Genomic DNA, 13421 nt, shown 5'->3' on the forward strand with positions numbered 1-13421 from the left:
TGTTTGGTTGGTTCAGGTAACCAATTGCAGCATCTGCCCCCCCCTCCCATCCACAAACTCTGGCCAGTCAGATTCCCCTCATTGACACATTGCTCTGACTTTGGGCCTCCCTCTGCCGGCCGCAGCACATTCTCTCTGCTGGTAATAACACGTCGCTCTCCAGGGACTGTCCCGGGTGCCGGCTATACCGCGCATGCGTGCCCACTCAGCCCGATCAGGCAGTGCCCAGGCGCGGTACACAGCGGGCCGGACCGCCACCTCCTGACGTCACCGGGCTGTCCAAGGGCAGCTTCTTTGAAGCAACAGCAGGTTGAAGCGGCGCCAGAGAGCAGATCCTCCATTTTGTAGCTGGCAGCTGTGAAGAATTGAAAATGGACGGTTTTGTAATAAGGAAGAGAGGGTCAGAGACACAAACAGGCCCGGATCACACATCTAAATCTGTGGGAGAGAGTCGCTAAGGAGAGTCCACAGCAACACAAAGCAGAGCTGGGGTGAGCTCCACGGCCTCTGCTCAACAACCCATTAAGAAGAAGCTGGAAACAGGAACACAGCAGAATAAAGGTGATATTTGAAGGTATGTCTTTATAAATTGTGCCAATGCAAATCAGGATCTCCTCTGGCTGATTTGTTTGCTGATGAAACGTGAAAGCTCTCTATGTCTTACCTTGCAGACATCTTTTCAATTCTAAACACACTGAACCGCAAATTGTCAGGGAAGGAGGATGATTGCTTTTGGCGCTGTGAAGAATTTGAAGCTTTCCAAAAGTAATTGAACGTTAGGCAACTGCGCGTAGAAAGCCAAACCTACTACATGTTCCCCACACTGCAATGACATCTCGAAGAAAACGGTTAGGAAGGGAACTGTCGATAGACTGGCTGCACTGAACAACAGTTTATATCGCTATTTTCCAGAGGAGAAGTTTCAGATTTTGAGAGAGAATTGGTTGGTGAAAACTCCCTTTGAGTTCGAGACCCCAGACTCAATTTACTGATTTATAGCTGACTCCAAATGTACAAACTGAGCTTCTGCACCTTACCTGTGACAGCACATTAAAAATACGGCACAACTCCATGAGGTTTTCAGAGTTCCAGCGTAGCGTCTCCGAGGAGTACCCAGTACGGAGTAAAACAAGCATTCTTTTGCTATTACACATCACAAGGATCTACATGTTCAAGGTTGGATTTTTCATCCTCAAAAGGATGAAGACAGCACAAAGGAACCAGCTGAACTCTGCACCTGATACACGCACTGCCCTCACCTCTAAACCTGATTGGAGTGAGATCATAAGGACCAAGCAAGTTCACCTACTGGATTAAAGGTAAGAGAACATAGTGGGTCACGGAGGTCAGCTGGTGTGGGTACCAAAGGCTGGCCAGCATGGGTCCCAAAGGATGGCCGGTTGGTTAAAATGGGTCGCAGGTAAAAACAGTTTAAAAGTACTGCTCTGTAAAATACTGCTGATTCAGTTCATCCATTTTCCCTTCATTTACCAGGACTAACTGATGTTTATTAATCCCGCCCTTCATCCGGAAGTAGAATCCAGAATGTTTGATTTACAACTGGGGCTCATTTGAACATTGCTGCGAATGTTTTTGGATAAAATGTTAGAAGAGCAGTGACAACAACATTGAGAAAAACCTGACTGAAATAAAACCCTGCTGTGGGTTTATGGGCCACCTGTCTGTTTACAATCCATATGTATGGATTCATCTGTAATACACATTTTTTGTTTATTACACTATTCCATAATGCTCAGATTCTGGCAGAGAATGATTTATTTTAACTCCAGCATTTTGCCCGTGTATTCTGCGTGGCTTTAAAATGAATATGATAGTTGTACACATCTGGCAGCTCCTAATCGATGTGTGTAAGTTTACGATGAAAACTTCTTGGAATACATGAACTGGAGTCGCAGGTATTAAAGGTATTCTCAATGTATTACAGCTGGAATGTATTTTTCAATTATACAAAAAATGTCAGCAAAATCCAGCTCCATCACTGTGCCATAGACAGTATCGGTGCTTGATGAAGTTCATACTAATGTCATTGATGTAGTACATATGTTACAGATAAGAACATTCATAACTTAAGCAGAATGGAAAAGGCAGTTTCAGACATCAGGACGAGACCAGGTCTCATGCAACAAGAGACCTGAGCAATGACATATTCTAAGAATTATTATTGGTAAACATGCAGTAACGGAAGAAGAAACTGAAGAAGAATTTTAAAATCCTGGTTTGGCAGTATGTCATGGTGCACCTTACAGAGAAAGTGCTGCAAGCTGCTCAGAACTGGATGTCAACTATTCAAGTGGAGACTGGAGAAGCTTTCAACTGGAGCGGAGTTCATAGATTTCATAACATTTACAGAGCAGAAGGTGGCCATTCGGCCCATCGAGTCTGCAATGGCCCTTGGAAAGAGCAAACTAATAATAATAATAATTGCTTATTGTCACAAGTCGACTCCAATTAAGTTACTGAAAAACCCCTCGTAGCCACATTTCGGCGCCTGTTCGGGGAGGCCGGTACGGGAATTGAACCCGCGCTGCTGGCCTTGTTCTGCATTACAAGCCAGCTGTTTAGCTCACTGTGCTAAACCAGCCCCACAACTACCGAAGCTCACACCTCAACCCTCACCCCGGAAACTTTCCCTAACCTTTTTTGGACACTAAGGACAATTTAGCATAGCCAATCCACATAACCTGCGCATCTTTGGACTGGGAGGAAACCGGAGCACCCAGACGAAACATGGGGAGAACGTGTGACTCAGTTGACTGTGTAAACCAGGGGAGTGTTCAAGTCATATTCAATTACAAATTGGAAACCAGGGGAGTGACTACATCAGTGGTGTGGGTAAACCAGGGAGTGTGGAAATCAGGGGAGTGTTTCAAACCAGGGGACTGTCCAAGACCAGACAATTGTCCAAAGCCACTGAAATGTATCAACCAGCGGACTGTGTGAGCCAGGATAGTGTGTAAACCAAATTCAATTTCAAATTGGAAAGGGGTGAAAATGAAGTCAATCAATGAAATGTTTTGCTGCTGGAGGAGAGAGTGGGACCACCTGGGGCCTGTTGCTGCCCCCTCCCGGGGTGAAGGCCCTGACCTCTGTCCTCCCACCCCTCTGCCTGAGGTAGGACCACCTGGGGCCTGGTGCTATTCCCCCTCCCGGGGTGAAGTGGGAGTGGGACCGCCAGGGGCTGCTGTGAAGACGAAGAACTTTGTCTTGGGGGCCACAGGGCTGAAGAGCGCTGTCCGCGCACTTCTTTCACCCCCTGTGGCGGGTGTGGCAGTTGCCACTTTGCTTTAGGCCCCTCCGGGTCTGAAGAGCGCTGCCCGTTTACAGTGACTATCTGCTGTTGCCCTGCAGCACCTTCCCCTGTGGCACCTGCTGTTGTTGTGCCACGTCCTTCCCCCAGCACTCTGATTTCAGTTACATGGCTGTGCCGTACCAAGTGTGGGCATGGTCAGTACCCCAGGGGCATCCTCCACTCTGCCGGGGGCAGGGCGGCCAAGAACCTATGCGGGTGCAACAGCCTCTCGACCCTCGGCGGCCCCCTCGCCCTTCCGCCTACTAACGCGGCAACTTGGGGTCAAATGTTATGCCCACCCCACCATGACCATCGAGGCATTAACTCGTGCGATGGCCGAGGTCATCGGCCTCTTGGCCATCGTAGCCGCCTCTAGGATGTACGGCAAAGCCGTGTTTTTCCTGCGGGCCGAGCAGGCGGTCCACCGTGTCCTGGAAAGGGGCTCACAGTGGGTGGGACACACATGGCCGTGGACCCGCTGGAGGCCATCGCCGAACGTGTCTCCTCCTCCCCCATCTCAACCTCCTGGGGGAGGTCAGGTCCGGGGTGGCGCCGCTGACACTCGGCCTCGGGACCCTTCCCTCCGTCATGTATACTCGGAGCGTCAGGCTTTTGCCCGCCTGACCCGGGAGGAGGTCACGCTGGGAGGTTTTGTGGTTCCCCACCAAGGGAAGGATCATAAAGTGATCTGGTCTGCGGTGCCATGCCTGAAGAGGGCTGGGGCATATTCGCCGGAACTGCCCCACCCGAACGGCCGCTGCCAACACCATCTCCAGGTCGGCCGTGTCTGGCACTGCCCCCCTCTCCTCTACCACCTCTTCGTCTGCCCAGCAGCCGGCCCCTGACAACACCGCGGCTGCTGGCGGGGGAGAGGGAGACTCCAATAGACCAGAGGCAGCCTAAAAAGGCCAAACGGAAGACGGCGTGACGGTCAGACCGAATCCATCCACACCTTGGCCCCATCACGAGTACTGACCCCGTGCCCGGCCAGGGGCCTGCAGCAGTCACCAGAGCCCCTATATCTTCGGGTCGTGGGTGGGCGACGGCGAGGAAGGCTCCCCGCTCACAAGGCCCAAGCAGATGATGCCAAGGAGCCCAGGATCCAACCCGGACCTGTTCCCGGGTCTTTCCGGGTCTCTCCGAGGGCCCGGCATCGGCGGCGGGGTCAGTGTCGCCACGGAGGGGCGGGAGGGGGAGCCTGCGAGGAACCCGCCTGAGGGTGATCCTGGGGGTGGGATCGACTCGGACCAGGGGGAGCAGCGACAGGCTGTTCTGTTCCTCGGGGGGCTCCTGAGGGAGTGGAGGGGGCGACAACCCTCTAGTCCCTCTGAGCAGAGTTATGGGTGATTGGTGAAGGACACACGCTACAACTGACTTGGAGGTAACCATAGCCAGACTCAACATCCACGGCAGCAGGGACACGCATCACCGTTTCCAGTGCTTCTCTGTCCTCCGGGACGCATAGTACGGGGTGTGCTTCCTGCAAGAAACCCACGCCTTTCCGGGGGACAAAGCTAAGTGGACCCTGGAGTGGCAAGGGGGAGTCTTCATGAGTCACTTGGCCCCACGTTCGGGCGGGGTGGCTATCTTGCTGGCTCCACATTTTCAGCCAGAGAGCTGGAGGGTCAAGGAGCCAGTGCCAGGCCGTCTGTTGCATTTAACGGTCCTCGACGGGGACGTGGTGCGTCACTTTGTGAATGTATACGCTCCCTGGCCGGGCCACAGCAAACGGCTTTCTTTGACAAAGTGTCCACTCTTCTTGGCACCATTCCTGTGGGCGAGTGCATCATCCTTGGAGGGGATTTCAATTGCACCCTCCAGGACAAGGACCATGGTAGAGTCCAGTGCAGCACGCAGGCGGTGGTGAAGTTAAGGGACCTGGTCAGGTCCTTCGACTTGGTTGGCGCCTGGAGAACTCTCCATCCTGAATCGCAGTTGGACACATTTGTGGGCCCTCTGTTGGGAGCGTCCAGAATCGACCGTCTTTACATTTCTAGGACGTACTTGCCCAGCGTTCAGACGGCCTGTGGAGCAGGTGCCGTGCTCGGATGACTACCTGGTGTGGGCGGGGCTCGGCCAGCTCCGCGCTCAGGCACGGCCCGCGTACTGGCACTTTAACAACCTGCTGCTGGAGGACAAGCGGTTCCTGGACTGGATTCGCCTTTTCTGGGCCGGCTGGAGAAAGAAGCGGGGTGCCTTCCCCTCCTTGAGGCTATGGTGGGACGTGGGCAAGTCTCATGCCCGCGCCTTCTGTCAGAGGTACACAAAGCGGTCGACGGCGGGGCGGAAATCCACGATCGCCAACTTGGCTGAAGAGGTCTTCGATCTAGAGTCACGTCTCGCTCAGCACGATGAGGACCCGGCCCTGGGGCTGCTGTACAGAGAGAAGGCGGGCGTGCTGCGGGACCTGCAACTTGTCGGGTCCCACGGCGCATGCGTGAGGTCGCGGATCAGTTTCCTGACAGATATGGACCGTGGCTCCCCCTTCTACTCGCTGGAAAGAGGATGCAGGGCCCGTCAGCCGACGACGGTCCCTCGTCTCGGATCCGGAGGGGGTCAGGACCCTAATCAGGGACTTTTATTCTGACCTCTATACTCCGGATCCGTGCAGCGAGGACGCTTGCAGAGTTCTGTGGGAGGACCTGCCGCAGGTCGGCCTGGAGCAAGTCAGGAGGCTCGACCAAACCGTCAATCATCAAGACCGGCGCCCTCGACAGCTTGTCAAGGGGCAAGACCCCAGGGCTGGACGGGCTGACCGTGGAGATCTTCAGTGCGTGCTGGGACGTCCTGGGGAGCGACTACGCGGGGTCCTGGGGAATGTATCGTGACCGGGGAGATGCCCCTTTCGTGGTGCAGGGCCGTTATGGCGACCGGTCTCCCTCCTCAGCACGGACTACAAAATATTTGCCAAGGTCATGTCTTTGCTCCGTGGCCCTGTGCTGGACTACATGATCCACCCTGACAGTCCCAAACCGTCCCGGATCGCACCATTTACCATGATCCACCCTGACAGTCCCACACCGTCCCGGTCGCACCATTTACCATGATCCACCCTGACAGTCCCACACCGTCCCGGACCGCACCATTTACAATGATCCACCCTGACAGTCCCACACCGTCCCGGACCGCACCATTTACCATGATCCACCCTGACAGTCCCACACCGTCCCGACCCCACCATTTACCATGATCCACCCTGACAGTCCCACACCGCACCATTTACCATGATCCACCCTGACAGTCCCACACCATCCCGGACCGCACCATTTACCATGATCCACCCTGACAGTCCCACACCGTCCCGGACCGCACCATTTACCATGATCCACCCTGACAGTCCCACACCGCACCATTTACCATGATCCACCCTGACAGTCCCACACCGTCCCGACCCCACCATTTACCATGATCCACCCTGACAGTCCCACACCGCACCATTTACCATGATCCACCCTGACAGTCCCACACCGTCCCGACGCCACCATTTACCATGATCCACCCTGACAGTCCCACACCGCACCATTTACCTAGATCCACCCTGACAGTCCCACACCGTCCCGGACCGCACCATTTACCATGATCCACCCTGACAGTCCCACACCGTCCCGGACCGCACCATTTACCATGATCCACCCTGACAGTCCCACACCGTCCCGGACCGCACCATTTACCATGATCCAGCCGGACAGTCCCACACCGTCCCGGACCGCACCATTTACCATGATCCACCCTGACAGTCCCACACCGTCCCCGACCGCACCATTTACCATGATCCACCCTGACAGTCCCACACCGCACCATTTACCATGATCCACCCTGACAGTCCCACACCGTCCCGGACCACACCATTTACCATGATCCACCCGGACAGTCCCACACCGTCCCGGACCGCACCATTTACCATGATCCACCCTGACAGTCCCACACCGTCCCGGACCGCACCATTTACCATGATCCACCCTGACAGTCCCACACCGTCCCGGACCGCACCATTTACCATGATCCACCCGGACAGTCCCACACCGTCCCGGACCGCACCATTTACCATGATCCACCCTGACAGTCCCACACCGTCCCGGACCGCACCATTTACCATGATCCACCCTGACAGTCCCACACCGCACCATTTACCATGATCCACCCTGACAGTCCCACACCGTCCCGGACCGCACCATTTACCATGATCCACCATGACAGTCCCACACCGTCCCGGACCGCACCATTTACCTAGATCCACCCTGACAGTCCCACACCGTCCCGGACCGCACCATTTACCATGATCCACCATGACAGTCCCACACCGTCCCGGACCGCACCATTTACCTAGATCCACCCTGACAGTCCCACACCGTCCCGGACCGCACCATTTACCATGATCCACCCTGACAGTCCCACACCGTCCCGGACCGCACCATTTACCATGATCCACCCGGACAGTCCCACACTGTCCCGGACCGCACCATTTACCATGATCCACCCTGACAGTCCCACACCGTCCCGGACCGCACCATTTACCATGATCCACCCTGACAGTCCCACACCGTCCCGGACCGCACCATTTACCATGATCCACCCTGACAGTCCCACACCGTCCTGGACGGCACCATTTACCATAATATCCATCTGGTCCGGGACATCCATCATTCCCAGACGACTGGGATGTTGAGCGCCTTCCGGTCTCTTGACCAGGAGAGGGCGTTCGACAGGGTGGGGCACGAATATTTGCTCGGGCCTCTGCAAGCCTTCGGGTTTAGGACGCACTTTGTCGCCCGGATCCGATTACTGTACGCTGCCTCGGAGTGTCTGATTAACGTTAACCTGTCCCTGACGGCGCCCCTTCGCTTTGGGAGAGGAGTACGTCAGGGCTGACCAACTTTATTCTCTCTGCGTGGAGCCTTTCCTGCGCCTCCTGCGGAGGAGGTTGTCGGGGCTGGTTCTGTGCGAGCCGGGCATGGCGGTTGTAGCCATCTGGGATGGCCACTTCCAGAATACAAAATGGACTCTCGCAAAGAATATAGGGAACTGTGGACAATGCTAGAAAACAAGCAGGCACAGAGCCTGAATGGATATTTGGGAAACAGCTCCCAGACGGGATTGAAACTATGGGTCGATTAGCATATTGATGGCCCATCTCCGGGAAACAAAGGAATGACACTCAGGTCATCGATACTATTGCAGGCATCCCGGCGCCAGTTCCCCAACCGAAAAGCACAAACAAAGCAAGGCCAACGGCCACCTGAGACACGCCCAGCCATCAGGGCACCCACCCCTTTATTGGTCAAGATCGATAACAGTGATCGAGAAGCGGCCCAATTAATTGGGACCAAGTTTAAGGCCCACCTAAAAGCGCGCAAAGCCCCTCCAAGGAAAAGAAGGAACCCCCAGGAGAGATTCACTCTCTTGGACTTGGCTCTCAAAGCACAGAGACCCATCCACCAGCATCACCAGAAGCAAGTAAGTTCAAGGTCAACGCTCGCTACCAGACGGACGACCTTCGCTGCTCTCCTGTGTATCTTCAAACCCAACAGCCTCAGATCCAAACAACGGCCATTGTTCCTCTGACAAAGTGGGCACCCGAAGTTAAGTACAGGCGTTAGCGTTAGAGATAGTTTAGTTTGTAGTACTGTTGTGCATGAGTAGATCTGACTGTGTGTGTAAATATATAGTATTGACTTTGAACTAACTAACTGGTGTATTGGCTCTTTGATCAGTATTCGGGATTGAACCTTGTGGCGGTATCGAGAGATACCTGGCAACTCTAAAGTAAACATAATTAGGATTAAGGAAGGCGACCATATTGACTGCCATATTGATTTTCCAAGTGATTTTTCACAGTGCTCAGCAAAGGTTTATACCAACAAAAAGGAAGGACGGTAAAAAGAGGGACAATCGACCGTGGATATCTAAGGAAATAAGGGAGAGTATCAAATTGAAGGAAAAAACATACAAAGTAGCAAAGATCAGTGGGAGACTAGAGGACTGGGAAATCTTTAGGGGGCAACAGAAAGCTACTAAAAAAGCTATAAAGAAGAGTAAGATAGATTATGAGAGTAAACATGCTCAGAATATAAAAACAGATAGTAAAAGTTTCTACAAATACAAGGAAACCGGGTTCTCCGGTGGTTAGCACAATTGCTTCACAGCTCCAGGGTCCCAGGTTCGATTCCGGCTTGGGTCACCGTCTGTGCGGAGTTTGCACGTTCTCCCCGTGTGTGCGTGGGTTTCATCCGGGTTCTCCGGTTTCCTCCCACAGTCCAAAGATGTGCGGGTTAGGTGGATTGGCCATGCTAAATTGCCCATAGTGTCCAAAATTGCCCGTAGGGTGGGGTTACTGGGTTATGGGGATTAGGTGGGGTTACTGGGTTATGGGGATAGGGTGGAGGTTTGGACCTTCGGTAGGGTGCTCTTTCCAAGAGCCGGTGCAGACTCGATGGGCCGAATGGCCTCCTTCTGCACTGTAAATTCTATGTCTATGTAAAACAAAAAAGAGTGGCTAAGGTATATATTGGTCCTTTAGAGGATGAGAAGGGAGATTTAATAATGGGAGATGAGGAAATGGCTGAGGAACTGAACAGGTTTTTTGGGTCGGTCTTCACAGTGGAAGACACAAATAACATGCCAGTGACTGATGGAAATGAGGCTATGACAGGTGAGGACCTTGAGAGGATTGATATCACCAAGGAGGTAGTGATGGGCAAGCTAATGGGGCTAAATGTAGACAAGTCTCCTGGCCCTGATGGAATGCATCCCAGAGTGCTAAAAGAGATGGCTAGGGAAATTGCAAATGCACTAGTGATAATTTACCAAAATTCACTAGACTCTGGGGTGGTCCCGGCGGATTGGAAATTAGCAAACGTGACACCACTGTTTAAAAAAGGAGGTAGGCAGAAAGTGGGTAATTATAGGCCAGTGAGCTTAACTTCGGTAGTAGGGAAGATGCTGGAATCTAGCATCAAGGAAGAAATAGCGAGGCATCTGGATGGAAATTGTCCCATTGGACAGACGCAGCATGGGTTCATAAAGGGCAGGTCGTGCCTAACTAATTTAGTGGAATTTTTTGAGGACATTAACAGTGCGGTAGATAACGGGGAGCCAATGGATGTGGTATATCTGGATTTCCAGAAAGCCTTTGACAAGGTGCCACACAAAAGGTTGTTGCATAAGATAAAGATGCATGGCATTAAGGGGAAAGTAGGAGCATGGATAGAGGATTGGCTAATTAATAGAAAGCAAAGAGTGGGGATTAATGGGTGTTTCTCTGGTTGGCAATCAGTAGCCAGTGGTGTCCCTCAGGGATCAGTGTTGGGCCCACAACTGTTCACAATTTACATAGATGATTTGGAGTTGGGGACCAAGGGCAATGTGTCCAAGTTTGCAGACGACACTAAGATAAGTGGTAAAGCAAAAAGTGCAGAGGATACTGGAAGTCTGCAGAGGGATTTGGACAGGCTAAGTGAATGGGCTAGGGTCTGGCAGATGGAATACAATGTTGACAAATGTGAGGTTATCCATTTTGGTAAGAATAACGGCAAAAGGGATTATTATTTGAATGATAAAATATTAAAACATGCTGCTGTGCAGAGGGACCTGGGTGTGCTCGTGCATGAGTCGCAGAAAGTTGGTTTTCAGGTGCAACAGGTGATTAAGAAGGCAAATGGAATTTTGTCCTTCATTGCTAGAGGGATGGAGTTTAAGACTAGGGAGGTTATGCTGCAATTGTATAAGGTGTTAGTGAGGCCACACCTGGAGTATTGTGTTCAGTTTTGGTCTCCTTACTTGAGAAAGGACGTACTGGCACTGGAGGGTGTGCAGAGGAGATTCACTAGGTTAATCCCAGAGCTGAAGGGGTTGGATTATGAGGAGAGGTTGAGTAGACTGGGACTGTACTCGTTGGAATTTAGAAGGATGAGGGGGGATCTTATAGAAACATATAAGATTATGAAGGGAATCGATAGGATAGATGCGGGCAGGTTGTTTCCACTGGCGGGTGAAAGCAGAACTAGGGGGCATAGCCTCAAAATAAGGGGAAGTAGATTTAGGACTGAGTTTAGGAGGAACTTCACCCAAAGGGTTGTGAATCTATGGAATTCCTTGCCCAGTGAAGCAGTAGAGGCTCCTTCATTAAATGTTTTTAAGATAAAGATAGATAGTTTTTTGAAGAATAAAGGGATTAAGGGTTATGGTGTTCGGGCCGGAAAGTGGAGCTGAGTCCACAAAAGATCAGCCATGATCTCATTGAATGGTGGAGCAGGCTCGAGGGGCCAGATGGCCTACTCCTGCTCCTAGTTCTTATGTTCTTATATTTATAACCAGATAAACAGAGCAACATGGTGGTCCTTTCCGCTTACGCTGATGATGTGCTGCTCATGTTCATTGACCCCGGTGACCTGCGGAGGATGCGAGAGTGCCAGGCTGTGTACTCCGCCGCATCTTCTGCTGGGATCAACCGGGCTAAATGTTCCGGACTCCTGGTCGGTCCGTGGCAGATGGACCCCCTCCCAGAGGAGCTCAGACCCTTCAGCTGAAGCCGGACCAACATCCTCTACTTGGACCAACATCCTCGACTTGGGAGTCTATCTTTGCCCAGCAGAGGAAGCCTGGCCGGCGAACTGGCAGGAGTTGGCGACCAAGGTCACCGCTCGCCTGGGACGCTGGACAGGACTGCTCCGAGTGATGTCCTACAGGGGTCGAGTTCTCATCATAAACCAGCTGATAGCCTCCATGTTGTGGTACCGGCTGGTCACTTTGACCCCTCCTCCTGACTTTGTCACAGGCATCCAGAGAACTCTGATTCGGTTCTTCTGGGACAATGGATTGCACTGGGTCGCTGCGGAGGTCTGCAGTCTCCCGCTTGCGGAGGGCGGTCAGGCGCTGGTGTGCCTTCGCATCCAGATCACGACTTTACGCCTTCAGACTCTGCAGCGATACCTGGACGTTGAGCCTCCTCCACGATGGTGTGTCCGGGCGAAGTATTTCTTCCCCCAGGTGCACGGCCTGAACTACGATGTGCAGCTCCTGTTCGGTGACCAGCAAGGTCTTCAGAATTCTTTGTTGATGCTGCCTGTCTTGTACCAGGACCGTCTCAAAGTCAGGAACAGGGTCCCCACGTGCCACAGCTCTTCGCTGTCAGGAGTAGTGGCTCTCGTAAGGGAGCCGCTGCTCAGGAATCCGCACCTCTGCCAATATCCATTCCGGTGCTGGTGGAGCGGAGGGCTGCGGATGCCGGGGTGACTAGGATCGGGGACGTGCAGGGTGGCAGAGGAGTGGACTGGATGATGCCCTACGAGCTCGCCGAGCGCGGTGCTGTGTCCATCCAGCACGCGGCCAAGCCCATCCGAGGCCTCAAAACGGTCGTGCTCGGCCCCTTGGACTCGAGACGGTGCAGTTGTGCGGTGGCATCCCGTCTGAACGGACCCCTGCTGAGACGGAATTCCATGTTGGTCTCAGGCCCCGGAACCTCCTCCGGCCGCCGGTACCCCACAACCCCAGCCGCCACACGGAAACACCCCCCGTGCCTTTTCGTACCGCGCAGATGGGTTTCCTGTGCGGCCTGCTCCCAACTGGGACAACGTAAAATTCATGAAAAAGACCATGGCAGAAATATCCTACATAGCGACGCACCGACTGATCATGGTGGGGGGTGGGGGGACTTTAACTGTGTCCAGGACCCAAGGACAGACAGGTCAAACCCCAGAGCAGGGAAGACCTTGAACATGGAGAAGGAACCCGGTCGCTTCATGGGGCAGAAGAGGGTGGTGGACACATGGAGGATCACCCACCCAGGGGAGAAGGAGTTCTCCTTCTTCTCCTCAGTCCACAACGTATACTCGAGGATTGACTTCTTTGTGGTTGGAAAATCGGTGCTCCAAGGGCTGGTCAAGGCAGAGTACTCCGCAATCATAATCTCCGACCACGCTCCACAGTACATGGAAGTGAGGTTGGGGACGGGCACTACCCAATGCCCCACATGGACATTGGACACTGCCCTATTGGCCGACAAGGACTTCAGTGAGAGGGTTTCACAGGCCACAGCGGAGTATACGACAAACAAGATTGGTAGAGGTCTCATCCTCCACGTTCTGGGAGACGCTGAAGGCCGTGATTAGAGGGG

The 13421-nt window shown here is 53.2% G+C and overlaps 1 long non-coding RNA gene across 4 annotated transcripts in view; it reads right to left on the minus strand.

Moving 5' to 3' along the window:
* Positions 1-13421, minus strand: part of LOC140400061 (uncharacterized) — a 66771-nt gene that overhangs the window by 26292 nt on the left and 27058 nt on the right. The gene's annotated exons all lie outside the window — the stretch shown is intronic.

Source organism: Scyliorhinus torazame, chromosome 24, assembly GCF_047496885.1.
Source record: "Scyliorhinus torazame isolate Kashiwa2021f chromosome 24, sScyTor2.1, whole genome shotgun sequence".
Taxonomy (NCBI): Eukaryota; Metazoa; Chordata; class Chondrichthyes; order Carcharhiniformes; family Scyliorhinidae; genus Scyliorhinus; species Scyliorhinus torazame.